This window comes from Arvicola amphibius, chromosome X (assembly GCF_903992535.2).
Source record: "Arvicola amphibius chromosome X, mArvAmp1.2, whole genome shotgun sequence".
Classification (NCBI taxonomy): Eukaryota; Metazoa; Chordata; class Mammalia; order Rodentia; family Cricetidae; genus Arvicola; species Arvicola amphibius.
Genome location: NC_052065.1, coordinates 116,652,703 through 116,679,342, shown reverse-complemented (window position 1 = coordinate 116,679,342; position 26,640 = coordinate 116,652,703).

Here is a 26,640-nt window from a genome sequence, read left to right as displayed (position 1 = left end):
GAAGGTGGATGTGGGAGAAGGTGGGCGAAGGCTGATATATATGACCAAAACACATCATATGGGATTCTCAAAGAAGGCCTGGTGAGTATTACCAAAATACGTTGTATGAAATTATAAAAGAATTAATAAAATATTACTTTGAAGAGAATATTCTTAAGTGAAATTGACTCTCTCTTTCACTATAATGGCATTTGACAAGGAATACAATGACTAGTTGCTAGAGTTTTTTGTACCCACCCTGATTCTGCCTTAGGCATCTGCATTTGCATGCCCCATCATTTTAAAATGCAAATGATATTTTTACTCTTTTTTTCTAATTACTAATTTTTTCCCCTCATTTTTTTATTAAAAATTTCCATCTTCTCTCCTCTTCCTCCCCCTTCCCTTCCCTCCCTTCCACCCATACCCCCATTCCCTCCCTCTCCAGGCCAAAGAGCCATCAGGGTTCCCTTCACTATGTTAAGTCCAAGGTCCTCCCAATTCCCTTTAAGTCCAGGAAGGTGAGCAACCAAATTGACAAGGCTCACAGTGAGCCCGTCCATGCTGTAGAGTCCAAGCCCATTGCCGTTGTCCTTGGTTTCTCAGTCCTCCTCCACTGTCAGCCACATTCAGAGAGTCCGGTTTTGTCTCCTGTTCCATCAGTCCCATTCCAACTGGACTTGATGATCTCCCGTTAGTTCTGTCCCACCGTCTCAATGGGTGAACGCACCCCTCACGGTCCTGACTTCCTTGCTCGTGATCTCCCTCCTTTTGCTCTTCATCAGGACCTTGGGGGCTCAGTTCAGTGATCCAATGTGGGGCTCTGTCATTTTCTCCATCCATCGCCAGGTGACGGTTCTATGGTGATATGCAAGACATTCATGAATATGGCAATAGGATCTGGACATTTCTGGCTCCCTCTCTTCAGCTGCCCAAGGAACTAGTTGGGGGCATCTTCCTGGACACCTGGGAACCCCTCTAGAGTCAAGTCTCTGCAAACCCTAGAATGGCTCCCTTAATTAAGATATATACTTCCCTGTTCCCACATCCACCCTTCCTATATCCCAACCATCATATTCCCCCAAGCTCTCCCCATCTTCCACGTCACACTTTTCTCTCCCCATCCCCCCATCCCCTCATCACATCCCACCCCCAAGTTCCCAATTTTTGCCTGGCAATCTTGTCTACTTCCAATATCCAGGAGGATAACTATATGTTGTTTCCTTGGATTCACCTTCTTATTTAGCTTCTCTAGGATCACGAATTATAGGCTCAATGTCCTTTATTTATGGCTAGAAAACAATTATGAGTGAGTGCATCCCATGTTCATCTTTTTGGGCCTGGGTTACCTCACTCAGGATAGTGTTTTCTGTTTCCATCCATTTGCATGCAAAGCTCAAGATGTCATTGTTTTTTACCGCTGAGTAGTACTCTAATATGTATATATTCCACACTTTCTTCATCCATTCTTCCACTGAAGGGCATCTAGGTTGTTTCCAGGTTCTGGCTATTACAAATAATGCTGCTATAAACATAGTTGAACAAATGCTTTGTAATATGATTGAGTATCTCTTGGGTAAATTCCCAAAAGTGGGATTGCTGGGTCCTGGGGTAGGTTGATCCCGAATTTTCTGAGAAACCTCCACACTGCTTTCCAAAGTGGTTGCAAAAGTTTGCATTCCCACTAGCAATGGATGACTGTACCCCTTACTCCACAACCTCTCCAGCAAAGGCTATCATTGGTGTTTTTGATTTTAGCCAATCTGACAGGTGTAAGATGGTATCTCAAAGTTGTTTTGATTTGCATTTCCCTGATTGCTAAGGAGGTTGAGCATGACCTTAAGTGTCTTTTGGCCATTCGAACTTCTTCTGTTGAGAATTCTCTGTTCAGTTCAGTGCCCCATTTTTTAATTGGGTTAATTAGCCTTTTAAAGTCTAGTCTCTTGAGTTCCTTATATATTTTGGAGATCAGACCTTTGTCTGTTGCGGGGTTGGTGAAGATCTTTTCCCAGTCAGTAGGCTGCCTTTTTGTCTTAGTGACAGTGTCCTTTGCTTTACAGAAGCTACTCAGCTTCAGGAGGTCCCATTTATTCAATGTTGCCCTTAATGTCTGTGCTGCTGGGGTTATACATAGAAAGCGGTCTTCTGTGCCCATACGTTGTAGAGTACTTCCCACTTTGTCCTCTAACAGGTTCAGTGTGTTCAGATTGATATTGAGGTCTTTAATCCATTTGGACTTGAGTTTTGTGCATGGTGATAGATATGGATCTACTTTCATTCTTCTACAGGTTGACATCCAGTTATGCCAACACCATTTGTTGAAGATGCTTTCTTTCTTACATTGTGTACTTTTAGCTCCTTTATTGAAAATCAGGTGTTCATAGGTTTGTGGTTTAAGATCTGGGTCTTCTATTCGATTCCATTGGTCGACTTCTCTGTTTTTATGCCAGTACCAAGCTGTTTTCAATACTGTAGCTCTGTAATAGAGTTTGAAGTCAGGGATGGTTAATGCCTCCAGAGGTTCCTTTATTGTATAAGATTGTTTTGGCTATCCTGGGTTTCTTGATTTTCCATATAAAGTTGATTATTGTCCTCTCAATCTCTGTGAAGAATTTTGATGGGACCTTGATGGGGATTGAATCTATAGAATGCCTTTGGTAGAATTGCCATTTTTACTATGTTGATCCTCCCAATCCAAGAGCAAGGGAGATCTTTCCATTTTCTGGTATCCTCTTCAATTTCTTTCTTCAAAGACTTAAAGTTCTTGTCAAATAGATCTTTCACTTCCTTGATTAGAGTTACCCCAAGAAATTTTATGCTATTTGTGGCTATTGTGAAAGGTGATACTTCTCTGATTTCCCTCTCTGCTTCCTTATCCTTTGTATATAGGAGGGAAACTGATTTTTTGAAGTTGTTCTTGTAGCCTGTTACGTTACTAAAGAAGTTTATCAGCTGTAGGAGTTCTTTGGTGGAGTTTTTGGGGTCGGTTATGTACAGTATCATATCATCTGCAAATAACGAAAGTTAAACTTCTTCCTTTCCAATTCGAATCCCCTTGATTCCCTTATGTTGTCTTATTGCTATTGCTAGAACTTCAAGCACTATATTGAAGAGATAAGGAGAGAGTGGACAGCCTTGTCATGTTCCTGAATTTAGTGGGATGGCCTTGAGTTTCTCTCCGTTTAATTTGATGTTAGCTGTGGGCTTGCTGTAAATAGCCTTTATTATATTTAGGAATGCCGCTTGTATTCCTAATCTTTCCAAGACCTTTATCATAAAGGGGTGTTGAATTTTGTCAAATGCTTTTTCAGCATCTAATGAGATGATCATATGGTTTTTATCCTTCAGTTTATTTATATTATGGATTACATTGTTAGATTTTCGTATATTGAACCAGCTCTGCATCTCTGGGATGAAGCCTACTTGATCGTAGTGGATAATTTTTCTAATGTGTTCTTGGATTCTGTTTGCCAGTATTTTATTGAGATGTTTTGCGTCGATGTTCATGAGTGAGATTGGCCTGTAATTCTCTTTCTTGGTGGAGTCTTTGTGTGGTTTAGGTATCTGGGTAATTATAGCTTCATAAAGGAATTTAGCAATGACTTCTGTTTCTATATTATGAAATACATTAAGGAGTATAGGTATTAGGTCTTCTTGGAAGTTCTGGTAGAATTCTGCATTGAAACAATCTGGTCCTGGGTTTTTTTGATAGGGAGGTTTCTGAGAACCGTTTCTAATTCTTCGCGATTCACAGGACTAGATTGTTCACCTGGTCCTGGTTTAACTTTGGTATATGGTACTTATCTAAAAAAGTGTTCATTTCTTTTACATTTTCCAATTTTGTGGCATACAGGCTTTTGTAGTAAGATCTAATGATTCTCTGAATTTCCTCTGTGTCTGTGGTTATGTCATTTCTAATCTTATTAATTTGTTTGTTCTCTCTCTGCTGTTTGATTACTTTGGCTAAGGGTTTGTCAATCTTGTTGATTTTCTCCAAGAACCAGCTTTTTGTTTCATTGATTATTTGGATTGTTTTTGTGTTTCTGTTTTGTTGATTTCAGCCCTCAATTTTATTATTTCTAGTCTTCTACTCCTCCTGGGGGAGTTTGCTTCTTTTTTCCAGAGCTTTCAGGTGTGCTGTTAAGTCACCAATGAGTGCTTTCTCCGTTTTCTTTAAGTGGGCACTTAGTGCTATGAACTTTCCTCTTAGCACTGCTTTCATTGTGTCCCATAGGTTTGAGTATGTTGTGTCTTTGTTTTCATTAAATTCAAGAAAGACTTTAATTTCTTTGTTTATTTCTTCCTTGACCCAGGGGTGGTTCAGTAGTTGACTGTTCAGTTTCCATGAGTTTGTAGGCTTTCTGGGGGTAGCATTGTTGTTGAATTCTAATTTTAATCCATGGTGATCCAATAAGATGCAGGTGGTCACTAATATGTTTTGTAACTGTGGAAGTTTGCTTTGTTACTGAGTATATGGTCAATTTTTGAAAAGGTTCCATGAGCCGCAGAGAAGAAGGTATATTTTTTCCTATTTTGGTGGAATATTCTATAGATGTCTGTTAAGTCCATTTGGTTCATTACCTCCATTAAGTCTCTTAGTTCTCTGTTAGGTTTCTGTCTGATTGACCTGTCCATTGGAAAGAGAGGAGTGTTGGAGTCTCCCACTATCAGTCTGTGTGGTTTGATTGCTGCCTTGAGTTCTAGTAATGTTTCTTTTACATAAGTGGGTGCTTTTATGTTAGCGTCATAGATATTCAGGATTGAGACTTCATTCTGATGGAGTTTTCCTGTAATGAGTATAAAGTGTCCCTTTCCATCTCTTTTGGTTGATTTTAGTTTGAAGTCAACTTTGTTAGAAATTAGTATGGCCACACCGGCTTGTTTCTTAGGTCCATTTGCTTGATAAACCTTTTCCCAACCCTTTACTCTGAGTAGATGTCTGTCTTTGTGGTTGAGGTGTGTTTCTTGTAAACAGCAGAATGTTGGATCCTGTTTTTGTATCCAATCTCTTAGCCTGTGCCTTTTTATAGGTGAATTGAGTCCATTGATATTAAGTGATATTAATGACCAGTGGTTGTTAACTCCGGTTGTCATTTTTTATTTGGTAGTAGAGATTGTGTTGTTTCCTTTCTTTGAGATGTGCTGGTGAAGGGTCACTATATGTCTGAGTTATTTTGGGCAATGCTGGACTCCTTTGTTTGTGATTTTCCTTCTATTACATTCTGTAAGGCTGGATTTGTGGCTACGTATTGTTTAAATTTGTTTTTATCTTGGAATATTTTGTTTTCTCCATTTATAGTGAACAAAAGCTTGGCTGGGTATAGTAATCTGGGCTTGCATCCATGGTCTCTTAGTTTCTGCAAAACATCTATCCAGGACCTTCTGACTTTCATGGTTTCCATAGATAAGTCAGGTGTTAGTCTGATAGGTTTACCTTTATAAGTTACTTGAACTTTTTCCTTTGCAGCTCTTAATATTCTTTCTTTATTCTGTATGTTTTGTGTTTTGATTATAATATGGTGAGGGGATTTTTTTGATCCAGTCTATTTGGTCTTCTGAGAGCTTCTTGAACCTTAATAGGAATATCTTTCTTTAGGTTTGGGAAGTTTTCTTCTATAATTCTATTAAATATATTTTCTGGACCATTGAGCTGTAATTCTTCTCCTTCTTCTACGCTTATTATTCTTAGGTTTGGTCTTTTTATTGTGTCCCAGATTTCTTGAATGTTTTGTGATGAGAATTTGTTGGATTTGCTGTTTTCTTTGATCAGTGCATTTATTTTCTCTATGGTATCTTCAGAATTTGAGATTCTTTCTTCTATCTCTTGTATTCTGTTGGTTAGGCTTGTTTCTGTAGTCTCTGTTCGTTTACCTAGATTTTCCATATCCAGCTGGCCCTCGGTTTGTGTTTTCTTCCTTGCCTCCATTTCAGTTTTCAAGTCTTGCACTGTTTCCATTATCTGTTTGATTGTTTTTTCTTGGTTTCCTAGGATATTGTTTATAGATTTACTCAATTCTTCAAACTTTTTGTTATTCTTCTCATCCATTTTTTTAAGAGAGTTTTTCCTCTCCTGTTTAAGGGACTCTATTACTTTCATAAAGTCAATTTTTTCTACTTCTTCTTGATTAGTGTGTTCAAGTCCTCCTGTTGTAAGTTCACTGGGTTCTGGTGCTTTCATGTTGTTTTTCAAATTGTTGGAGGAATTCTTGCATTGGTGCCTGCCCATTTCTTCCTCTGAATAATCCCCTATGGGTCTTCTTTTAGGAGTTCAATTCTCCTTGCTGGCCAGGCAGCTCACAGGTAAAAGGCCTACCTTGCTGCAGGCAGGTTATTGACATAGAGGACCTCCCACCCACCTGGGTGCACTCAATTCCCGGTCCTGGTGCCCTAACAGGCTGAGCTGTGGGATTTTGTGGCCCCAAAGACAGGAGGATGAAGCAGGGGGTGGTTTCTGGGTGCAAGCTGGGAAGGGACAGGAAGAGAGAGGCAGTATCCAGGGAGAATAACCCCTGCAGGAAGACCAGGAAGTGTGTGTGGGGGGGTTGGGGAATGTCCGTGGTCCCTCTCCGGGCAGCTGCCTCGGTTCAGTCACTCACTCAATGAATGATGGATCTTCTGGTAGACAGTCAGGTCTCCTTGCTGGCCAAGCAGCTCAAAGGGCCTACCTTGCTGCAGGCAGGCTATTGATACAGAGCGATATTTTTACTCTTATTGTGAAAAAGTTTTAATCTCATGAATCTCCTTAAAGAGCCTCATAAACTGTGAGAGGCCTGTCGACCATACCTACTCTAGGATAACTATGAAAAGAATTATCAAAGAATGACTAAATAACCAGATGACAGATGGATAAAACTATATACATTGGATTATAGGGTAAGAACAAAACAAAACGTGCATATGTAAGAGATTATAATCATATATTTAAGCCCTTTGAGATACATCTTCTACAGGAAGTCCCTGACAAGTACACTTATTATTTGTCTTCTGAGAGACTGGAAAGCAAGGTTGATCACAGGTAGTATTCAATCTGAGACTCATACTTGAAATGAAAGATGGGAAGTAACTAAGTTCATCTTTTAAAAGCCCCATGAACATCAACTTCAAAAATGAACGCTATGGAAAAAGAACAACCTCTAATTTGCTAAATGAAGGCAGCAACTCAATGCCAACTTATTTAAAAATGGTGACTGAATCCTTTGGGTGAAGAACTAAGGTTCATAGCATCCCAAGTGTCAAGAGAATGTCAAGATTGGCATATTAATTTGCTTTCTATTTTTAAGGGAAACCCAAGGACAAACAGGAAGAGATCAGGGAGCATCTTCTAAATTCCCCTTCAATGAAGACGAACTGTCTAAATCACTGGACTCAACAGGGATGGGATTCAGCATTCATGTCTTCACCGTCCCTCTCCATTAAGAAGGTGTATCTATTTCATTGATTGTTTGTCCATCAGATCAGAAGCTAATCTAGCTCATTGACAGACTGTGCCTCTCCCAATATGCCTGATTAGTTTGCTGAGAGATGTTTGTCAATTTATTTAGAGTTGAACTACAGATTCCCTCATAGAATTTTAACAGTAAGTTGAAAACTCCCTTAAAGAAATGGATGAGAAGAATAACAAGAAGTTTGAAGAATTGAGTAAATCTGTAAACGATATCCTAGGAAACCAAGAAAAAAAAACAATCAAACAGATAATGGAAACAGTTCAAGACTTGAAAACTGAAATGGAGGAAATGAAGAAAACACAAACCGAGGGCCGGCTGAATATGGAAAATCTAGGTAAATGAACAGAAACTACTGAAACAAGCATAACCAACAGAATACAAGAGATAGAAGAAAGAATCTCAGATTCTCAAGACACCATAGAGAAAATAAACGCACTGATCAAAGAAAACAGCAAATCCAACAAATTCTCATCACAAAACATTCAGGAAATCTGGGACACAATAAAAAGACCAAACCTAGTCTAGCCATAAATAAAGGACATCGAGCCTATAATTAGTGATCCTAGAGAAGCTAAATAAGAAGGTGAACCCAAAGCAAAACAGTTATCCTCCTGGATATTGGAAGTAGTCAAGATTGCCAGGCAAAAATTGGGAACTTGGGCGTGGGGTGGGATGGGAGTAAGGGGAGATGGGGAGAGAAAAGTGTGAAGGAGAGGATGGGGAGAGCTTGAGTGAATGGGATGGTTGGGATATAGGAAGGGTGGATATGGGAGCAGGGAAGTATATATCTTAATTAAGGGAGCCATTTTAGGGTTGTCAAGAGACTTGACTCTAGAGGGGTTCCCAGGTATCCAGGGAGATGCCCCCAGCTAGTTCCTTGGGCGGCTGAGGAGAGAGAGCAGGTAAAGGCCAGATCCTATAGTCATACTTATGAATATCTTGCATATCACCATAGAACCTTCATCTGGCGATGGATGGAAATAGAGACAGAGCCACACACTGGTGCACCAGACTGAGCACCCAAGGTCCAAAGGAGGAGCAGAAGGAAGGAGATCATGAGCAAAGAAGTCAGGACTGCAAGGGGTGCTCCCACCCACCGAGATGGTGGGGCTGATCTAATGGGAGCTCACCAAGGCCACCTGGACTGGGACTGAAAAAGCACGGGATAAAACCATACTCCCTGAACATGGAGGACAATGAGGGTTGCTGAGAAGCCAAGGACAATGGCACTTGGTTTGGATCCTACTACACATACTGGCTTTGGGGGGGGGGGGGCCTAGCCTGTTTGGATTCTCACCTTCCTAGACCTGGATGGAGAGGGGAGGAACTTGGACTTTCCACAAGGCAGGGAACCCTTACTGCTCTTAGGACAGGAGAGGGGGGGAGTGGAGGGGGGAGGGGAAGGTAAATGGGAGGGGGGAGGAGGTGGAAATTTTTAATAAAAAAATAAAAGTGAAAAAAATGAGTATTATACAATAAATAATAATAAAAACATGCATTATCCCCACAGCAAGTAGAAAACAGTTTATTTGACTACATTTCTGACTATAATAAATTTAGGATCATATCCTTGTTAGGATTCCATTAGCATTTTTAAAGGGAATTATTTGTATTTTATGTGTATGAGTATTTGCTTGTATTTATTAAAGTGTGCTGTGCTGAAAAAAAAAGACCAAACATAAGAATAATAAGGGTAGAAGAAGGAGAAGTACAGCTCAACAGTCCAGAAAATATATTTAATGAAATTATAGAAGAAAACTTTCCCAAACCTAAAGAAAGATATTCCTATTAAGGTTCAAGAAGCTTTCAGAACACCAAATAGACTAGATCAAAAAAAATCCCCTCGCCATATAAAAATTAAAACACAAAACATACAGAATAAAGAAAGAATATTAAGAGCTGCAAAGGAAAAAGGTCAAGTAACTTATAAAGGTAAACCTATCAGACTTACACGTGACTTCTCTATGGAAACCATGAAAGCCAGAAGGTCCTGGATAGATGTTTTGCAGAAACTAAGAGACCATGGATGAAGCCCAGATTACTATACCCAGCCAATCTTTTGTTCACTATCAATGGAGAAAACAAAATATTCCAGGATAAAAACAAATTTAAACAATATGTAGCCACAAATCCAGCCTTACAGAAAGTAATAGAAGGAAAATCATAAACCAAGGAGTTCAACAATGCCCACAATAACTCAGACATCTAGCGACCCTTTACCAGCACAACTCAAAGAAGGGAAACACACAAACTCTACTACCCCCCCCAAAAAAATATAAACGAATAACTGGAGTTAACATCCACTGGTCATTAATATCACTTAATATCAATGGACTCAATTCACCTATAAAAAGGCACAAGCTAAGAGATTGGATACAAAAACAGGATCCAACATTCTGCTGTTTACAAGAAACACACCTCAACCACAAAGACAGACATCTACTCAGAGTAAAGGGTTGGGAAAAGGTTTATCAAGCAAATGGACCTAAGAAACAAGCGGGTGTGGACATAATAATTTCTAACAAAGTTGACTTCAAACTAAAATCAATCAGAAGAGATGGAGAGGGGCATTTTATACTCATAACAGGAAAAATCCATCAGAATGAAGTCTCAATCCTGAATATCTATGGCCCTAATATAAAAGCACCCACTTATGTAAAAGAAACATTATTAGAACTCAAGGCAGCCATCAAACCATTCACACTGATAGTGGGAGACTTCAACACTCCTCTCTCACCAATGGACAGGTCAATCCGACAGAAACCTAACAGAGAACTAAGAGAATTAATGGAGGTAATGAATCAAATGGACTTAACAGACATCTATAGAACATTCCACCCAAACAGGAAAGAATATACCTTCTTCTCTGCGGCTCATGGAACCTTCTCAAAAATTGACCACATACTCGGTAACAAAGCAAACTTCCACAGATACAAAAAAAAATTAGTGACCACCTGTGTCTTATCGCATCACCATGGAATAAAGTTAGAATTTAACAATAATTCTACCCCCAGAAAGCCTACAAACTCTTGGAAACTGAACAGTCAACTACTGAACCACCCCTGGGTCAAGGAAGACATAAACAAAGAAATTAAAGTCTTCCTTGAATTTAATGAAAAACAAATGTCACCTGTTCTCTCTCACTTGTGGTTCCTGACTCCAAACATTCAGATGCAAGTATACAACAAGGAATAACTGCAGAAATCAGGAATAGATAATGGGACTATGGGAGTTATGGGGTGGGAATAGAAGGGCATAGTGATATGAAGCAAAAAAATGGAAAAATGGGATGGAGTCATGAACTAGGAAAGGGAGGGAGGTCAATACAGAAGGATAATCAGGAAGGTTGAACAAAAAACATCAAAGTTTTGATAATACCTCAAGGAATCGTTTTATATTTACCTAAATTTATGCACAGTAAGTAAAATATATAAATAATATATGTTAAGACACCTAGGCTAACAATATTCTCCACAAGAACCACGGACTAATAAAAACTCCAGTACCAGGCGTGAGAAATATTTCAAATAGTTGGTCAGGTTATCCAAGTGATTTCAGAAACAATATATGTTACCAATATTGTCATTGGTTATATCTCAAAAGCTGAGAGTGAGCCACTATTACTGAAAAGTGATACTATACTCTTAAGACACCAAACTTAGATATTTTGGGCTGGATATAGCCTAAAAGCCCCTTTTCTGCAGTCTATTTTCCATGTTTCTAGAGAATACTATGCAAGCCGAAAAGGGAGGGTAGCAAATAAATAGTCCTATCTAGCTGCCACACCTATGATCTACAATTACCAACATAACAAGAAATGTATTGATGTGGGATTCCTCTCTGTCAGCTATAAATATGTTTTAGTATCATATGGTAATAAAGAACTTACTTTGGCCTATGATAGGCCAGAATATAGCTAGACAGAAAGTCCAAACAAAGATACAGAGAGAAAAAAGGTGGAGTCAGAGACGTCATGTAGCTGTTGAAGGAGAAAGATGCTCGGAACTTACCAGTAGGCCACAGTCCGGTGATGATACATAGTTATGAATAAAAACTGATTAAGATGTCAAAGCTAGTTCGGAGTATGTTTAAAGAGCTACTTTAGCCACTGGTCAAACAGTGTTGTAACAGTTGATGGTAACCAACAGCTGTCTACTTGGGCTTAAAGTACAGTCAACAGGATTGAAATCATGTCTGTAGGGTAGTGAAACCTATCTATCTTCCTGGAGTTAGTGAGGTCATGGACATTAGAAAACAATCTACTACCATCACTGTGTTAGACCAGCATAATTCCTTACTACAATCTATCTCTTGTTATAGGGAAGCTGCTTGTTTGTTTCTGAGTGCTCAGCCCCAAAATAATCACACAGAAACTGTATTAATTAAATCACTGCTTGGCCCATTAGATCTATCTTCTTATTGGCTAACTCTTACATACTAATTTAACCCATTTCTATTAATTTGTGTATTGCCATGTGGCTGGGGCTTACCAGCTAAAGTGCCATCTAGCTCTGGCAGGGCTACCTGGCATCTCTCCAATTCTGCCCTTCTTTCTCTCAGCATTCAGTTTAGTTTTCCCTGCCTAACTAAGTTTTGCCCTGTGATAGGTCCAAAACAATTTCTTTCTTCATTAATGGTAATCACAAGCTACAGAGAGAAATCCCACATAACCTCTCCTTTTCTGTTTAAATAAAAAAGAAGACTTTAAATTTAACATAGGAAAAATTACATATAACAAAACAGGTATGAAGTAAAAATTATAAATACAATATTTATATCTACTTTATCTTTTATCATTTTTATAAGGAAATTTTATAAGGAAAACTATAATTATAACTATCTATTTATTCTTCAACTCCATCAAAGACTCCAGAAGGATATATTACCTAAGCAAACAGGATGTGCATTGTAAGCAACTTCCAAAACTCTAGAATTGACAGAGACATCTTGCTGCCTGGACAGTCACCCAAAGTTCTCCTGTACCATTGAGGCATCCATTTTCACCCTACAGGCCCACAGTATCCAGCAGACTTTTTCATGAAGCAGGAAATTTCAAACTATATATTGGCCTATATTGGCAGTTTGTCAGTCACTTTCTTCTGTGTCCTGCAAAATGTCTAGCAGACTCTTTCATGTAGCAGGAACCCAGAAGAATTGTCTCACCTTTAGGCAAGATCAGCAGTCATTTCTCTGTGGGTCCTGCATGTCCATTTCATCAAGCAGTCCAGGCAAGAGCAGTTACTTGCCCAAATGGCTAACCAACGCCATAAGGAGCCTCTTCAGTGCCCATCTTCCTTTTGAAAAAATTGGTGCTGCCAAGAGCAGATATGTCTCACTGTCATGAAAAGTCCTAATTTCTTAAAACATTTAAATGCCATATTCTGGAGGTCTCTGAAAGATCTGAAGAATACCTAACTGAAATATGTCTCTATATATCTAGAAAACCTAACTAACATGACCACAAGATTGACTATTATAGATGACTATTAACCTATATTTCCTAATTATACATTACATTTTTAAATGAACTACACAATCACAATACCTTAATCAAGAGCAGAAATATACATATAACAAGATTGACCTTAAATTTGCATCAATAAACCAAGATCCATACCAATGCAAATCTCTATAGCATATCTCCCTTTAAATGTAAAAGAACATTTATAAACCATATTTGGGAATATGGGCATAATTATTGTCCAATATGCTTCCTGCTGTTTATTGGGTAAAGTAATTTTTTAGGGGTGTTCAAAGCAACCTTTTGGGGATCTTGGTCTATCAAATCATATTAGTCTGGAAGCAATGAAAAGGTTTCCATCCTCTGTGGAAACAAAAGAAGAATGTCTTTTCCAAAGCAACATAGCCTTAGATTCAAATTTTGAATTCAAGATACCTTTGAAATATGCATTTTGGCTTAGTATAGCAGTCCCCAGAATCAAATGTCTCTCTGCAGTCAAAAAATTCAAAGATAACACAATAAGATACATAATCCAGACTCTGTGAATTTTCCATCTTTACGTGGCTGGTTTGGTTTTACACTATTACTTTTTGATATTTATTTTATTATATTTACTTCTTTAATCTATGATTGTCTGTACTCTGTCTCTTTAAAAACTTCACCTTGTTAAACACCATTTGCTTCCTTTTATAACTGTCTATATTCTTTTTCTTCTCTCTCCCAAGTCAACATACATTTGTCCAACACTGTGACCCATTTAGAGGTCTTTTATTTCTGAATCAGTCCTACTGTGTATCTGTAATTCTTTACTGTCCAGGAGTGCTTCTTAAAATGCTAAGCACTTCTTAGAAACTTAAGTGGTGCCATTGCTAGGGGAAATATGGTACTGCCTGCTATAGGTCCAAAGCAATTTCTTTATTCATTAATGGTAATCACAGCATACAGAGGGAAATCCCACATCAATCTCTTACCCACATATCTACAAATACCTGATGCTACCAAAGAAATCTCTCTTTATAACAAATAGAGACCATGATATAAAACCACAACTGGGCTCAATAAAGAGATCAATGGATAGTGGGAGCTGAGTCACAATAGATATATCTACATCTGAGCTCCTGCATCTATGACCTATGGAAGGGAAACCAGAAAGATTGTAAAAGCCAGAAGTACCAGGAAGTCTTCTGTGAAACAGTATTTCCTGCAAATGTCTGCATAAACAAGACCAGAGCAATGACAATATCAGTGGAAATGCTAACATGGAAAGGGGGAGAAAAAGAACTACAGGCACCTCAGTGCTGAGAGAAGGAGAATTAGTCTCCCCAGGAATGAACTCTTTTGGAGAGTGAACAGCCTTGAAACAATATACTCACCACCAACAAAATGGACTCAGCAGGTGATATATATATATATATATATATATATATATATATATATATATATATACATTGTGCATACACATAAACATCTTTCTATATGTCTGCAAAACTAATAAAGAAAAGGAGACTATTAACCTGAGAGTAGAAAGACATGCAAGGATTTGATGGACAGCAGTTGGAGAGGCTAGAGGTAGGAAAGGAAGGGGAAAATGATGTCATTTTATTTCAATTAAAACCATATTTGAAATTTTAAAAGCATTAACTACAAGAGAAAATTTGAAAATTAAACATTGCAACATATGCCAAAGATTCACTTTTTGATACTACATGCTGAGAAAAAAATGGTAGGAAAATACTGTCTTTCTTTTTAGTAACTGAACCATTATGTTTATTTAAGAGCAAAAACTTCCATATTCAATGAACCTGCAGTCCAAATCATAGGGCCATATTGGATCTGAGTCAAGGTGTTTCAGGTGGCATTCACAATATTGCGCGATATGGTAACACTTCCAGTTAAAGTGAATGTTTTGTGTTTAGAACCAAGGTTGCCTTACATTGCCCAACACAGCAAGGGCAAGAATTTCTGGAGACACCTCGGATTCGTTTCACATTTGATTTTGAATTAATTTTTAGCTGTTGCACATTCACAAACTGTTAGAAGGTTGGAGGAAGACCCCACATTCAGTTATGTAATCACATACGGAGCCAGGGCCTAGAGCCTAAGAAGCTTTAGACTAGTAACCCTTGCACTGCTTCCATTTTCTCCCTTTCGGAGTGACAGTGTCTGATGCAGCATGCCATTAGCATTTGGAAGAACGCCTCCAACTTTATGCATATGAGCAGAAAGGATTGGAAGCTACTGACAAGGGCACAGTAAACGCAGCCGCTCATGAAGGCTCTTGCTTTGGTGCTCAGTTGCCTTGAGCTTTTTGACATAATCTGTTGAATATTCCCCCAAATTCTTGAGAAGGCATTCGTTTTTATTTATTTATTTGACTCTTTGACAATTTCATACATATGCATAATACATTGTTGTTATCCCCCCACGCATCCTGTTCTCATCCTGCTCCTGCTGAAATACTCTGAGAATTCCTGCTCATCTACATCTATTCAATGGGACTGCTACGCACATGTCAATTTTATGAGACGTCTAGGTAAGATAACTTCAAGTTCAAAGGAATAAAGACAAAGTCCATAAATATTCACAGTCATATTGTACAGTTAGGGGAAGATCTTGAACAAACTAAGATGCTTTCCCAAAGAATGACAGAGTTTTCTGTTTAAAAATTGTATCAACCAGAAAGCTAAACTAAGTTAATTTAGTCTCAATAAGAATAATAGTGCAAACCTCTAGGGCTTTGGATCAAGACCATACCATCTGTCTAAGTTAGGGTTTCTATTTCTGTGAAGACATACAATGGCCACAGCAATTCTTAGACGGAAAGCATTTAATTGGGGTGGCTCACTTTCCGCTTCGGAGGGTCAGTCTATTATCATCATGGTGGAGGGCATGGCACTGTGCAGGCTGTTATGGTGCCGGCTACATCTTGATCAGAAAGCAACAGTTGTCTGAGACACTGAGTGAAGTATAAGCAAGAGGGACTTCAAAACCTAACCCCACAATGACACATTTCCTTCAACAAGGCCACACCTACTTCAACAAGGCTACACCTCCTAATAGTGTCACTCCCTGTGAGCTTATGGGGGCCAATGACATTCAAACTACCACACCATCTATATAAGGAAAAGTGGTCTTTGCAAAGCTTTCAAGTTATGCTACTTGGTCCTAGTTGAGATTGGGCACAACACATGAAGGTCTTCTGATCTGTGTGTTATTGGAGTCACCACATCATACATGTGCATGGACATAGTAACTACTTCACTTTCTGTACAAAGAATATTTCATATACTAACTTCCTATGAATAGAGAAGGTATCAGGCACTTACATGAATAGGTGGCCCAGATGACCAGAGCAACTGTTCGCTGCATTATTATCTGTCATCTCATCAAGCAATGATAAACATGAAATTTAGCCTTACAAATTCAAAGCTGTCCATCAGAAGCAAATGTGGTTGTCTGTGCAGTGAGAATGAAGCCAGGACCTAATGTACTAACCACTCAAGCACTCAACTACTGAACTAAACCTCTAGCCTCCAGAAGCAGCTTCCTTTCCTGATTAAGGACATCACACCTTCGAAGAAGGATTCAGATCAGAAATTAATCACTCTTTTGAATTGTTCTTACCTTCATTATAAAGTTGATTCCAGATGGCAATACTTTGAATAGTCACATGAAAAATGTTCTCATCCCAACAAAATAGTATCTATAGAAGTATTTTTTCTACATTGTAAAAGAAATGCCTTGTTCAGTTATACTAAGTACATATTTTTCTTTCATATAGTTACAAGCAAGAGTCAGGTTTCATGACTGAAAGATGGTGTTGCTCTTTAATAAATTCTAAAATAACATTTGACTATAAACTATAAAATTGCAAATAAGATATAAAACTCTTGAAAATAGTTCAAATACATAACTTCAAACGATACCTACTCAAATTATTTTCTCAGTAATAAAGTATTATAATATTAAACATGACAAAAGAACCAACATTTTATGCACATACCTCCCTTGAAAGCATCAAAAGAAGAAATGATTTTCATGAAATAAAGAAATATGTTCATGAAATTGTGTTATTGTTGCCAAGCAAGTAATAGCTTCTCTTGACATTTGTGCTAAATACTCCAATAGAAAAAAAACAACTAAAAGGAAAGAGTGTCATTTTTAGCAAAATTCTACCACCAGTCTATTTATAATACAAAAACAGATGTAAAAAGTCAATTTCTCTTTTGTAGGTTAGACAAAAAGTAACATCTGCAAAGCTCAAACATACAAAGTGGACTGATATCATGACTCACAGTGTTTTAAATTGTTTGATTTGACAATAATGAAACTGAAGTAACAAAATTATGTAAAAATTGTCTCTAAAATTGACCAGTTCATATTGTGAGGAACATTGCTAGATGATCACCATGTAAGGAACTAACCCTCTGTCACTGTTTTCCAAAACTTAGTGCAATTGCCCCAAACATTTTAAGAGTTTGTGTGATTAATAAATACATTTAATTTTCCAGTAATATCCACCAGTGAAGTGTGTGACACCTCAAAATTAAAATTCATTAAAAATCTGGAAGGACTTGGGGGAGGCAAGAATATGATGAAAATATATTCAAATTTAAAAATTGTTTTAAGTAATAAAATATTTTAAAAATAAAGGCTGGAGAAGTGGATCAGTGAGATCAGTAATAATATGCTTAAGGTCCTGAGTTATCATTAGCGTGGTCAAAAAAGAAAAAGAAAGCAAAGAAAGGAGAAGGATGCAATGAGGAAGGAAAGGGGAGAAGGAAAAGGGAAGGGGAGACACTGGAACTGCAAAAGGAAGGAGGTAGGAAGGAAAGAAGGGAAGATGGAATAATGGAAGGAAGGAAAGAAGAAAGGAGGAAGGAAATGTTATTACAGACCAAGTAATATGATGCTATATGAAATATCATATAATCTGGTGACCACGTCTATTAAAAGCAAGATGTTGGAGCAAATGAGCTTTTAGATTTTCGCATGACACTCAGTTTGATGAAGACAAATGCTTGCAACTGTTTATCTACCATGGACAACTTATTTTCTAATAGCTGAAATTTAAAATTCAAATAATTTATTTTTATTGTATTAAATGATTCATAAGCATTTACTAATATAATTTGTCTTGAATGACTATGCTTTTGTAAATAAATAATATACAAATGAAAATTTTTACCTGACAAATGAGCATCCCTTTCAAATTTACATAAAACCTATACTGTTTGTGCAAAATGTGACCTGAATTGCTTCCCTTTTGTAAAGTAGATAAGAGAACTGAATACAACAGAAGAACACAGGTAAATGATGCTGATAACATTATTGTACTTGTTTGGGTTTGAGTTTATTAGTGATAGATAGATAGATAGATAGATAGATAGATAGATAGATAGATAGTTAGATAGGAAGTAGATGGCAGAAAAATACATGTATGGACTGGTGATAATAAAGTATTATGAACAAAAATTTAACGGATTCATTTCTATTTGCTGGTGTTCCATCAAAAATGTGACATTGAGGAAAAATTAAAAGAGCATAGTGGGTTGACTAGATGGTTCAGTGGGTAAAGGCACTTGCCACCAGGCCTCACAACCTTAGTTTGATCCCTAAATCCAAAGGGATAGAAAAAGAAAATCAACTCCATAAATTGTCCTCTGACCTCCCCATATTTGCCAGAGAACACACATCTCCTCAAACAAACAAATTAATGCAAAGTTTGATTTTTTTAAAAAGGGAAAAAGAAAAGAAAAAAGAATTAGATACTGGGACTATGGCATATGGTAGAGCAATTCCCCATCACACTTGAGGCAATGGGTACCAGCTCCAATAAGGCAGAAACAGAAAAAATCGTGCTGTAGATTAGTTGGCAAAGTGCTTGACTATCATGTATGAAGCCCTGGGTTCAATAACCACCACCTCATGAAACCAGGCATGTTGGCACATCCTCACAACCTCAGCACTTGGAAAGTAGAAGCAGAAGGATAAAAAGTTCCAGATCATTATCAGTTACATAGTGGTTTCCAGGACAGTCTGGGATACATGAAACATTGTCTAAAAAAGGTAATGTAGTCTTATTGCTATTGCTAGAACTTCAAGCACTATATTGAAGAGATAAGGAGAGAGTGGACAGCCTTGTCATCAAGGGGATTCGAATTGGAAAGGAAGAAGTTAAACTTTCATTATTTGCAGATGATATAATAGTGTACATAAGTGACCCCAAAAACTCCACCAAAGAACTCCTACAGCTGATAAACACCTTTAGTAACATGACAGGATACAAGATCAACTCCAGAAAATCAGTTGCCCTCTTATACACAAAGGATAAGGAAACAGAGAGGGAAATCAGAGAAGTATCACCTTTCACAATAGCCACAAATAGCATAAGATATCTTGGAGTAACTCTAACCAAGGAAGTGAAGGATATATTTGACAAGAACTTTAAGTCTTTGAAGAAAAAAATTGAAGAGGATACCAGAAAATGGAAAGATCTCCCTTGCTCTTGGATTGGGAGGATCAACATAGTAAAAATGGCAATTCTACCAAAGGCAATCTATAGATTCAATGCAATCCCCATCAAGGTCCCATCAAAATTCTTCACAGGTCTTGAGAGAACAATAGTCAACTTTATATGGAAAATCAAGAAACCCAGGATAGCAAAAACAATCTTATACAATAAAGGAACCTCTGGAGGCATTAACCATCCCTGACTTCAAACTCTATTACAGAGCTACAGTATTGAAAACAGCTTGGTATTGGCATAAAAACAGAGAAGTCGACCAATGGAATCAAATAGAAGACCTGGATCTTAAACCACAAAGCTATGAACACCTGATTTTCAATAAAGGAGCTGAAAGTACACAATGGAAAAAAGAAAGCATCTTCAACAAATGGTGCTGGCATAACTGGATGTCAACCTGTAGAAGAATGAAAGTAGATCCATATCTATCACCATACACAAAACTCAAATCCAAATGGATTAAAGACCTCAATATCAATCTGAACACACTGAACCTGTTAGAGGACAAAGTGGGAAGTACTCTACAACATATGGGCACAAGAGACCGCTTCCTACGTATAACCCCAGCAGCACAGACATTAAGGGCAACATTGAATAAATGGGACCTCCTGAAGCTGAGCAGCTTCTGTAAAGCAAAGGACACTGTCACTAAGACACAAAGGCAGCCTACTGACTGGGAAAAGATCTTCACCAACCCCACAACAGACAAAGGTCTGATCTCCAAAATATATAAGGAACTCAAGAGACTAGACTTTAAAGGCTAATTAACCCAATTAAAAAATGGGGCACTGAACTGAACAGAGAATTCTCAACAGAAGAAGTTCGAATGGCCAAAAGACACTTAAGGGCATGCTCAACCTCCTTAGCAATCAGGGGAATGCAAATCAAAACAACTTTAAGATACCATCTTACACCTGTCAGATTGGCTAAAATCAAAAACACCGATGATAGCCTTTGCTGGAGAGGTTGTGGGGTAAGGGGTACACTCATCCATTGCTGGTGGGAATGCAAACTTGTGCAACCACTTTGGAAAGCAGTGTGGCGGTTTCTCAGGAAATTCGGGATCAACCTACCCCAGGACCCAGCAATCCCACTTTTAGGAATTTACCCAAGAGATGCCCAATCATATTACAAAAGCATTTGTTCAACTATGTTCATAGCAGCATTATTTGTAATAACCAGAACCTGGAAACAACCTAGATGCCCTTCAATGGAAGAATGGATGAAGAAAGTGTGGAATATATACATATTAGAGTACTACTCAGCGATAAAAAACAATGACATCTTGAATTTTGCATGCAAATGGATGGAAATAGAAAACACTATTCTGAGTGAGGTAACCCAGACCTAAAAAGATGAACATGGGATGTACTCACCCATAATTGGTTTCTAGCCATAAATAAAGGACATTGAGCCTATAATTAGTGATCCTAGAGAAGCTAAATAATAAGATGAACCCAAAGTAAAACAGATAGTTATCCTCCTGGATATTGGAAGTAGACAAGTTTGCCGGGCAAAAATTGGGAACTTGGGTGTGGGGTGGAATGGAGGTAAGGGGAGATGGGGAGAGAAAAGTGTGAAGGGGAGGATGGGGAGAGCTTGGGGAATGAGATGGTTGGGATATAGGAAGGGTGGATATGGGAGCAGGGAAGTATATATCTTAATTAAAGGAGCCATTATAGGGTTGGCAAAAGAATTGACTCTAGAGGGGTTCCCAGGTGTCCAGAGAGATGCCCCGAGCTAGTTCCTTGGGCAGCTGAGAAGAGGGAGCCGGAAATGGCCAGATCCTATAGCCATACTGATGAATATCTTGTATATCACCATAGAACCTTCATCTGGCGATGGATGGAAATATAGACAGAGCCCCACATTGGAGCACCGGACTGAGCTCCCAAGGTCCAAATGAGGAGCAGAAGGAGAGAGAACATGAGCAAGGAAGTCAGGACCGCGAAGGGTGCACCCATCCACAGAGATGGTGGGGCTGATCTAATGGGAGCTCACCAAGGCCAGCTGGACTGGGACTGAAAAAGCACAGGATATAACCGGACTCCCTGAACATGGCGGACAATGAGGGCTGCTGAGAAGCCAAGGAGAGTGCCACTGGATTTTGATCCTACTACATAAACTGGATTGGGGGCTAGCCTGTTTGGATGCTCACCTTCCTAGACCTGGATGGAGGGGGGAGAACCATGGACTTCCCACAGGGCAGGGAATCCTTACTGCTCTTCGGACTGGAGAGGGAGGGGGAAGGGATGGAGGGAAGGAACGGAAATGGGAGGCAGGATGGAGGCAGAAATTTTTTAATTAAAAATAAAATTTAAAAAAGGTAACGTAGGTTTACATAGCAACACAGTCTTATAAGCCAACTGAAGTCAAGACAATTGGGTGACTGAGGCCTAAGCAAAACACTCGGGTGACTGAGGTAGGCCAATGGCCAGTTTGAGGCCAGCCCAGGTTATACAATGAGTCCAAGGCTACTTTGAACAATATGCTAAGACCATGTCTCAAGAAATCAAGCAATAGAAACATAAGTCAGTGGTACGGTATTCACCCAACACATACAAGACCCTGAGTTCAATCATCATCACTATAAATGGAGGAGGAAGAAGAGAAGAGAAGGAGGAAAAGGAGAGAAAAGACTGTTAGATTATAGAGAAATGATGAATCAATATGCAGGAGGCTAAAAAGCTAAGATGAAGTAAAGTTAAACAGAGACTCAGACTGGAGTAGGGCTGTAGAATGAGTCGCAGATGAGGGCAGAATAGGTTTCAAGTTGCCTAGAGAGAAGGAATTGCATCAAGGTTTGCTAGTTAGATTCCTATTGCTGTGATACATGACCAAAAGGTTTATTGGGATTATATACCTTGAGTGACAGTTCATTGAGGGAAGCCAAGGCAGGAACTCAAGGCAGAAGCCTGGGGGCAGGAATCAAATGGAACCAAACAAAAATGATGACAACCAACCAGGACAAATTTAGATATGAATTTGAACAGTTTTTAAATTTTTTCTTAAAGATTATAATTCCAGCATTTGTCCCTTCCTTTTCTTCCTTCTAGACTTCCCCATATACCCCTCCTTGCTCTCCTTCATATTCATGGCCTCTTTTTTTTTTGGTTTTTAGAGACAGGGTTTCTCTGTGTAACAGTCCTGACTGTCCTGAAACTCACTTTTTAGACCAGGTTGGCCTCAAACTCACTGAGATCTGCCTGTCCGTCTGGGGATTAAAGGCATGTGCCCCCACCACCCGATTCATACTCTCTTTTTTTATTTAGTTTTTATTGCATGCCTATATGTATGCATATATTCCTTCTCTGTCTACATAATATTACCTGTATTTATGTCTTTAAGGCTGACCATTTGGTATTGGATAGGTGTATTCTTCCCTGGGGAAGACTGTTTCTCCTGCTCTCAGGATTCTTTAATTACATTTAGTTCTCTGTGTAGCACTGAGTCCTCGTGGGTTTTCTTTTGGAATTTGGACAGATTTTAATATCAAGACTGTGAAGAGATCTAGCACTACTATTTAGGTCATAGTGAGTAGAGCTATTTGTTGGTATAGGAAGCTTTGAAATGAAGTGTGGATGTACAGCAATGGAAAGAGACCCAAACGTGGTATGCTTCTTTTCAACATGCTGAATTAGGCCTAGAAATCGCCACTTAAGCAGCATCCTTTCTTGGGGGGGGGGGGGGAGTAGAGTTTTCATATATTCAGTGGTCACACTGAAAGAAAGCATGACTCCAGCATCAATACATTTTCTTCCTCTATGAGACGAAGACAAGCATCAGTCACTGCTACTATCTTAGTTCACCAAGGATTGGTCACACAGCAATGTAACTATGCAACTGTTGTCACAGAGATTCTCTAGAAGACTGACGTATAGGAAGGTATATTAGACACGTGAGAGTCAAGATGATAGATGGGAATTCTCTGAATGAAAGTACACACAAGTGCGTAGAGACTAGGCAGAAAGTGGTAAGTGATAGATAACTGATAGAACAGACAGACAGACAAACAATAGACTGAAAGTCTACAAGTGTTAGCTAATATAACTTTTGAAGGTGGTGAAGCAATTCAGTATCTGGTGTCTTACATGGCTCACACTCACGGTAACTAGTACGCACTTGGATTGTGGGTAATGTGACTGAAAAGCTGAAATTCAAATCTGACTTTTCGTTAATTCAAATCTAGTCACTTGTGGCTGATGGCTAACATATTAAAGGATATACTTACCTATAGTGATGTATCTAGCGTCTTACGTCACACCTGATTTACTCTCCTTTATCCCCTTCCTTAAGAGGGCATTCGTTAAAACTCTGGAGTCACTGGAATTCTGGCAAGTGAGTTAGAAAACCATGCATGTTTAAAGCCACATAGTACTGGACTGTACAAACTAGCTTCCATACAGTACTTGACACTCCTGGGGAGCAGCACTGAATCACTGGAACTCACATAAAAACAGGTCTGGTAGTGTCTGCTTGTAATAACAGTGCTAGGGAATGGAGACAGGAGACTCTTTGGGGCTTGCCTGCCGGCCAGTTTATCTGAACAAACAAGTGCCAGGTTCAGTGATGGATATTGTTTCAAAAAAAAGTAGAGAGTGAAAGACACCCACACATGAGCACACATATCCACAGAAAGAGATACAAAGGATCACGTAATCAGCTTGATGATTTAGTTTGCCCTTCATGCTTTCAATGTACTCACCAGCTCCTGAAGCACTACCGGCACCAAGAGCATCCATACATTTTTAAAGATGCATTTTGTACATATATGACTCTTTTGTCTGCATGTATGTAAGTGTACTATATGTGTGAGTGGTACCCATGGAGGCCAATAATACCCCTGGGACTAGAATTACCGAGGGTTGTGAGCCACTATGTGGGTGCTGGGAATTGAACCTAGGCCCTATTGAAGAACAGTCAGTGCTGTGTACCTCTGAGCCATCTCTCCGTTCCCCAGGCATTCACAAGTTGATATTTAATTTATCTCAACTGACTTTTCATTAATTACACTTCTCGGATAATGGAACATTTTTTCCCACGGCCAAGGTATTCAAACAACTGAAGACTGCTTACTTTCGGGCCTATCCTGGCCCTCCAGGACCTGTCCTGTCTGGAGAAACAGACGTCTCGACCAGAGAAGTTTTAGCAATCTTTTTGTAAAAGGGTCTCTAGGGACTTTGGCCTCTGTGTATATCTTTAAGCTCCTTCCAGCTGTAATCAACCACCTGGTTACCCTGGGTGTCAGAGAGAATTGTTGGTTCTGAAGATTGGAGGAACCATGTCTAGGGGCCTCCCCACTGGGGACCATGAAATTAGAAGACAGCATCTTGGAAAACTTCCAGATAACTTGCAAGTCCTGCCAATGCCAGATGTGATAGTCTCCATGTTCGGGAACCCCCCCAGCTGCTTTTATTCTGTTCAGGGTACTTTCCTTTTGGTAGACCACCAGCTGTCCTACGTACTCCAACTCAGGTTACAACAGCACAGTTCACTTTAGCCCAGGGAAACTGATCCTCCTTCGCAACTCCATAACAAATTCCTGAAGAGATGACCTCAATCATCAACCATCTCTGTTAAAGTAGACTCACAGGGGCTACTCGGAACAAAGCCGTAAACATATTCCATCGCGTCTCTATACGGGGTAACCTGAGGAGAGACTTTGCATAGCTGATATCTGGGATTTGGGTTCCCAGTGTGTAACTAGAGGCTTAAACATCTACCTAGGGTTATTTGGAGGGCAGTCAGTCACTTCAGGCAGCGAAGCAGCAGATGTGATCTCCATGACAGCTGCCTGTAAAGTGCACAGTGTGCACAACACAAAGTCAATATGTGTGCTGAATGCTTCTCTTTGTTCTCCGTAAGTCTTAAAATTTTCCCATGCTGTCTTGGACTTCCTGCGCACTACTAACTGGGAGTTCTTACAACAGTCCCTCAGAGGTGGTCGTAGTTCTGTAAAGATAATCAGTTCAGCACTGCACACGTAGAGACCCTGTGTATCCTTTCTGGGCATAGAAAAGTTTGGGTGTGGTTCGACTGGTAAGGTTTTCTTTATGGGTAAGTCACTTAAACAGAGGAACTTGTGAGGCATTGCTACTAGTCCACGAGGCATACAGAGAATTGGTGTGATTTGAGAATAGATTCACCTTTTGGGTTGACAGGATGGTTCAGTGGGCAAATCCACTTACTACCAAGCCTGATGTCTTACGTTTTCAATCCCCCAGACACATATGGTGAAGGAGAGAGCTGAATCTCAGAAGCTGTCCTCATACCTCTAAATGTACACTGAGAAATATAAACGTATGTGTACACATGAGTGCACACTCACACAGTACACGAATAAAAGTAATGTGACGAAAAATTTAGAGTTCTCTCTTCATATATCGAAAATAGCTGTTCTCTTGAGCATTGTGGTACTCAGCCCCAAAGCACCTGTTTTAAAATTGAAGACACAGAGACTGTAGTGCCTGCTGTGTATGAAGTCCATTGTTATTTGGGTTACAACTGCTGCCATAGCCTGGCACATAGAACACATTCTCTATATATGAGAACATAATGTACTGGCGGATGACCTGAAGCACATTTGTGAACATAACTCGACAATGGTTATACATGTGATCTGATGAGCAATCTCTGCTTATCGTGGGATCATTGACTTGAAAAGGGCTTGGCCGGAGATAGTCTTTGCCATTGGCAGAAATCTCGAGACAGGTGGCTCAATAGTAAGAGTCTAGAAGGGAGTGGTCCCCGCTCTCATATTACTTCAGTGTTTTTAGGTGAGGCAAATGGAAATGAGGCATGGTGCCTACATTTGGGGGGCACAAGATAAACTATGTATATAATGTAGGTGTTAATAGCTTTAGACAATATTAAGTGGGAATAAGTAAGGATTTGGAAGCATTCAGAACACAATAGTCCCCCACTTGGTTTAAGACAAGCAATGTTTGGGGGTTGTTTGTTTGTCGAAACAGCATCTTACTGTAGAGCCTGCACTAGCTTACACCGCTCCATACTCCTGCCTCATTCTCCTGAGTACTACTACTATAGGCCTGAGTCTCCAAGCCTGGACAATATGAAAATATCTATATACTGGTGCGGTGAGCTGAAACTTAGTATTTGGTAACATTTGGAGCATCTTGTGCCTATAGTGACAATAGAGGAACTGCCTGTTATGACTTCAGAGAAACCAAGGTAGAGATAGGTTACATGGCCATGAAGCCAATCATGGA